This window comes from Triticum aestivum, chromosome 5B, assembly GCF_018294505.1.
Source record: "Triticum aestivum cultivar Chinese Spring chromosome 5B, IWGSC CS RefSeq v2.1, whole genome shotgun sequence".
In the NCBI taxonomy this organism is placed as follows: domain Eukaryota; kingdom Viridiplantae; phylum Streptophyta; class Magnoliopsida; order Poales; family Poaceae; genus Triticum; species Triticum aestivum.
In genome coordinates this window covers 691,414,543-691,420,544 of record NC_057807.1, presented here as the reverse complement: position 1 = coordinate 691,420,544, position 6,002 = coordinate 691,414,543, and the positions used below count along the sequence as shown (strand labels likewise).

At 46.9% G+C, this 6,002-nt stretch overlaps 1 long non-coding RNA gene across 1 annotated transcript; it reads left to right on the top strand.

Moving 5' to 3' along the window:
• Nucleotides 1-4,556: 4,556 nt before the first annotated feature.
• On the top strand, nucleotides 4,557-5,705 carry LOC123117716 (uncharacterized). The gene is made up of 4 exons (XR_006457486.1): nucleotides 4,557-4,599; nucleotides 4,982-5,057; nucleotides 5,139-5,207; nucleotides 5,681-5,705. It is a non-coding gene; the product is annotated as an uncharacterized lncRNA (long non-coding RNA).
• The last annotated feature ends 297 nt before the right edge of the window (nucleotides 5,706-6,002 follow it).

Here is a 6,002-nt window from a genome sequence, read left to right as displayed (position 1 = left end):
TTCCATGATCGCAAGCTGAATGTGGTTCAATGTATCACACTTGCTGACCGAGGAGGTGATTCCTTGCAGAATGACCGTAAAACCTTCATGTTCGATTTGCATGCGACGCCTTGGCCAGTCAATAAGCATAGGGTTGTGACATTCAAGCCAGTCCATGCCCAAAATGACATCGTAACAGCCCAGTGACAGTAATCTGAAATTGGGGGTAAACACATTGCCTTGTGAGTACCAAGAACACCCCAACACTTCTTGGCTGCACCATAGCTCAGATCCATTTGCTACTGCTACTTTCACGGGACGCGACATATCCTGAATTCCTCTCAGCTTGGACTGCAACTGCTGAGACACGAATGATGCAGAGCTACCCGAGTCGACTAACATCAACACTTCTTGCCCCTGAAGCCACCCGTGCAGCTGGAGGCATGTGGGCGCATCTGTGCCCGATACCGCTTGCAAGGACAACTGCCAAACTTGCTCTTGAGCATCGCCCTGATCTTGATTTGCTGGACGCAGAGCTGGCTGTTCGTCGGGCGCCTCGAGGCTGAACAAACTGAGCATCTCCTCAATTACGTGCAGCTTGACGGTTGGGGGACACACATGATCATGCCCCCACCGCTCTCCACACTTGAAGCAGAGCCCCTTGGCACGGCAAAAGTTGCGAAGGGCAGTGAGCTTTGCCGCGTCACTGTTGGCTCGAGATGCATCCGTTCCTCGGCGATCCTCCGCTGCCGGATGTGCGGCTGGTGCATGCGCTGGCGGTGGCGGTAATGGTAGCGGCGTCAGCTGCCGCGCGCGGCCAGGCAACCCGGAGCCTTCAGGCTGGCTGTACCACGGCCTCTTGTGGCCCTCGGCCACTTCCTCTTGCAGGACAACCAGTGCACAAGCTGTGTCCAGATCCTTGGGACGCTGGACCATCACCACGGCACGGATGTCTGCCCGCAGGCCCTCCACAAACCTCGTCAGAAAATACAAGGGATGTACAACATCAGAATAAGAAATAAGGTGATTCATTAAGTTTTTGAACTGCTCAATGTAATCGGAGACAGAACTAGTCTGGCGAAGGGCATAAAATTGCCTAATCAACAACTGATATCGATCTCGCCCAAAACGAGAGCAGAGCAGGTTGCAAAATGCATCCCAATCGAGCTCACCGATCTTTGGCTGGACCGATTGCAACCAAATCGCTGCGGGGCCAGTGAAATGCAGGGTGGACATGGGAATGAAATAGGATGGGTGGACTTGAAACATCGTGAAGTACTGTTCGCACATAGTTCTCCAAATTTTAGGACTCTCGCCGGAGAATTGAGGAAACGAAACTGATGGAGTTGTTTGACCCAGCCCCACCACGAACTGACCCTGGGGGAGGCAAGGGCCTAGTGCGGAATCAAGCAGACGTGCCTGGGGTAAGAATTGCGGCGTACCATTGGTCGGAGAGGTCGCCGACGGGATGCCACCCACCGGCGGACCGCACCGGTGCTGATGAGGACCACCGTGGCCATCGGGCCCGTGGATCTCGTCGGCGGGCGCTAGATCGGACAGGTCCACCATGCGCGATCCACCCATGGATGTTGTTGCTGTCGGTGCCCGCTTGCCTTGCAGCGCCCCGACCGCTTCCTGGAGTTTGGAGATGCGGTCCTCCAGATCGGGCTTCCAGGCGGAGAGCTCTTCGACTTGCGCCGCCTGGGTGTCGATGCGGCCCGCAAGCTGCTTCATGTCCGCGCGGGTGTCGTCGCTCGCCTTGGTCAAGCTCTCCACCATCTTGTCGGGGTAGGACTTGAGCGCCGGTACTAAAGGGGGGCTTTAGTCCCCACTCTTTAGTGCCGGTTGTAGAACCGGCACTAAAGGCCATTACGAACCGGCACTAAAGGCCGGTTCTGCACTAGTGGTTGTGTAGGGCATTTGCGTAAACCTCTTGAGGGCACGAAAATCTTGGAGGTAGCTGCCCAAGACCCTCAAGTCTTTCCTTGTTCACATGTGGTATTTTATACCCATTGCCCCCAGCATGGTTCAGGATCTCAATCATGCACATTTGCAGAGTTAGGAAAATTCTGTTGAGGTTGTAAACCTCATAGCCATCAAATTCCTCCAAAACACCATTAATAAGGTCTTGTAGTGTTTTAAGACTCAGACAATCTGTCAGGGATTGCAGCGAGTTGAAAAACCCAAGGTCAAGCACATTCAAATCAGGGCTATTGGCTGGTTGTTGTATTATTCTGATATCAAGTCCAGTTTTGCGACGGCGACTAGAAATTCTGGGTCATTTGGCAAGATATGGGGCTTAGCGTTATCCTGCTGGATGTAGATGGTCTGTCCAGCATCACTTTCAGGCCAAACTGCTTGTATCGCTGGTAAGACCTTCTCTATCAGGAACTCCCTCATCACTTTTCTGTCGACCGTTATTGACTTCATCTTTATTGTACCTCTGGGCCTGTTATCACTTCTCCTCTAAGCAGGAACTTCTTTCACGAATGGCCAGATACCAATTTTCCCAGAGAAGGTCACGTTTCCTTCACGGTCCCACCTTGGCGTAGCAACGGCCGTTAAAAACATCACCTTGCCAATACAGTTGCCATGTATAGGCCTCGTAGGCTCCTCCTCCCCATCCAGCAGATAGTAGGTCTTATTTTTCTTTGTCATATTGAACCATTTCTCATCAATGTGCACAACATTATGCATTGTCTTGAATTTAGGCCTTGAAGTTCCGATCGTTGTCTCATCAAGCATTGACATACAAAATTCCATCTTATCCTTTTTATTCTTCTCTTTTAGAGCTGGCTTCACACAGTTTGTGTGTCTCTTTATCAAACTCAGCTTGAACTTTCTATGCAGTGTAGTAGGGCTACATCCGAGTTGCCAAGCTAGAGATCTGATAGTGGACCTCTTATTTAGTGGGATGGTAGGTATTTGCTCTAAATTGATGTCCTTTGGCTTTCTTCCAGAGTTTTCTTTTCTCTGATTGAAAACATCCACCTCTAAACCTTCTGAAATTTGCTCCATCGCCTTCTGCCAAACTCTTTGTATACTCCTCACTTCTACCTTAAAAAAATATGCAAGGTCTTTCTTATCATTTCTTTTGAATTTGCCACCTCTGCTCATGCACACTGAATGCAATGCCATATAAGCAACATATTTTTGCTCCTTAGTGAGGGTTTTCTTTTTTCTAACTCGTTGCTCAACAACTGCAACAAGAAACAAAACAATGAAAAAATATATTAGTCCATGCTCAAATGATCAAATGAAAAACAACAAGAAATGATCAAATGATGAAATGCTCAAATGCTCAAATGATGAAATGATCAAATGCTCAAATGATAAATGAGATACTGTTCATTTTCAGAAACTAGAGTTACTGTTCATTTTCAGAAACTTGCTAAATGAGCTACTCTTACTAGTCAATGTCAAAATTTCTTGTGGTGATCTGATTTGGGAAAGGGGATCGGAGAGGTCTAATATTTTGGGGATTATTTCTAGGGTTCGTGGCATAGGCGATGCTCAATTGGGGAAGAAAGGTGGCGCCTCATGCAGTCATGCTAGGTTGCAGCCGGGATACTGCTGAACCGAAGCGCCGCCTTCTCCTCAGGCTCAAATCTGTTCGTCGGAGGGAAGATTTGTACATCTCACTCTCGTCTTGCATACTCCTGGTGTTTGTGATCCTTTTCTTCATGCTAGTTTGAGAATCATACCTCCAGCAATAATGCAATATTTTGTCTAGTCAAATTTCGTGCAAACACTTTGTGCAGTTTTAACTGAATGTACTCCCTCCGTTCCAAATTACTCGTCGTGGTTTTAGTTCATTTGAACTAAAACCACGACGAGTAATTTGGAACGGAGGGAGTATATGTTAGGAGCAATCCGTGTGAACATTGAACAAATCGAGATTACTGCTGACTTATGGTTCACGGTGCCTGGTGTTCAGTGCAAGGACAATATGTTTGATGCCTGAACCTGAATCTGCGTTTGAGATCTGCCAAGACTTCCTCCCAGATATCTGATTTGTGAACCTATTTATTAAGATGCCCTCGTATGTACTCCTTCTCAGTTATCCTGCTTGCTGATTTCGCTAGCACAATGCATTTTTTGTCAATTGAAATTTGGTGCAAACACTCTGTCCAATTTCATCTAAATGTAAATTTCATCCAATTTCTGAGTTATCCTGCTTGCTGATTTTGCTATCACAATGCATTTTTTGTCAGTGCAAGGACGCGTTCTCTCAGCACGGCGATGTTACCCAAGGTAGTTATAATCAGTCTGTTCCAGCTTCTTGCTGTTGGATCTGTTGTTTGACTGAATCAATTTGGGATGTCCTCTGCTTTGACTGCTTGATGTGCCTGTCATTTTAAGTGATATGCCATCCTGTGACAGGGAGGTCCAAAGGATATGGCTTTGTTAAGCTCTCTCCGGACAGTGAAGCAGCCGCAGCGTTGGAGAAGATGAGTGCTGACTGCCGAGGTAGATAAAATGTGCTTCGTTCATCTGTTGGTACAACATAATAAGCCAAGTTCTCGCAGGATAATAGGGTGCTCGGTGTAATAAAATGTGCTTCGTGCTCGGTGTAATAAAATGTGCTTCGCTCATCTGCTGCTGCTACAGATGAGTAAGGTGCTTACTGCAATATTTGTGTGATCACCAGTATATATTTGAAGTGCAGTCTTATGACCGGCAAATCCCAGAGGAAGACCTGACGTGATCAAGTGCTCCGTTAGCTAATACTCTTATTCTAAGACATGAAATTCATTCATTGGCCTTTTTTTTTATCAACATTAGCCATGGTCTAGGAAACAATTTATGACCTGATCTTAGAACTTGAATATGGCATCAAGTCCCAGGGAATGTGTGGGTTTAGAAAATCAATTTTCACACACGTTTAATACCAAACTTTGTTGTTAAACATTGTTAATACCAAATGGATTTTTTAATTGCTCAACACTGGCTAGCTACTCCATTATAGGGGTACAAATGAACTATTGATTGTTAATGGCAGGAGTACTGGAGCTCACCAACTGCATCTTGACCGGGATCGATGCCCTCTTCCTCTTCCATGTTCATATCATCTTGGAGTATGTCTTCTTCTTCGGCTGGAGTGCAGTTGAGATCAAAATCCATGCCTCTGCCCTGACTATGTCTATTTCCTTTTTCAGTTGCTGCCTGTTCTGAAGTTGGTGCAATGGAGCTTGGAGCTCCACCTGCTGGACCTGGAGCCTGTTCAGGTACTGCCACGGTATAAGTTCATGCAACAGCAAGCACTATAGTACTCCAACATCATGCAATAGTACTGTTGTCATGAAAATGATGTTGCATGACGTTGTAAAAGTGATTCTGCCCCTGTAGTACTTCATCATGCAACTGTACTCCAACATCATGTTATTTTGTTAATGATACTCCAACATCATGCAATTGTTTCAGTAGTACTGATTTTTTGTTAATGATATTCCAACATCATTGGAGTACTGCACTTTTACTCCAATGCAGTACTAATTTTTTGAATCCTCCCAACATCATGCAATTGTTTCAGTAGTACTGATTTTTTGTTAATGATATTCCAACATCATTGGAGTACTGCACTTTTACTCCAATGCAGTACTAATTTTTTGAATCCTCCCAACATCATGCTCCAGTACTGAATTTTGTCATCCTAAATTTGCAACTGAATTGTCCCTTTTTGGACCTGTTGAACGACCAGGACCTGAAGTCAGCGGTGATCTGCAGTACCTGGAGGTGGAGATGGCGAGGCCCTGGGAGGGTGGCGGCAATCTGCAGTAGGGTGCTGGCCTTGGGATGACGAGGTGGGGGATCTGCTGGCCTAGGAAGTTGGGGAGGATGGGAGGGGACCTGTTGGGCGAGATGGGAGGCGATGGAGGTGGAGGTGGAGGATCTGGGGGTGGGGGCCGACGGAGGCGGGCGGATCTGGAAGACGACCTGGGTGGAGACGAGGAGAGAATTCAAAACTGAAGGGTAACCTGGTCCTTTCGCTGCTTTTTCACCTGGTCGGAAAAAAACCCAGC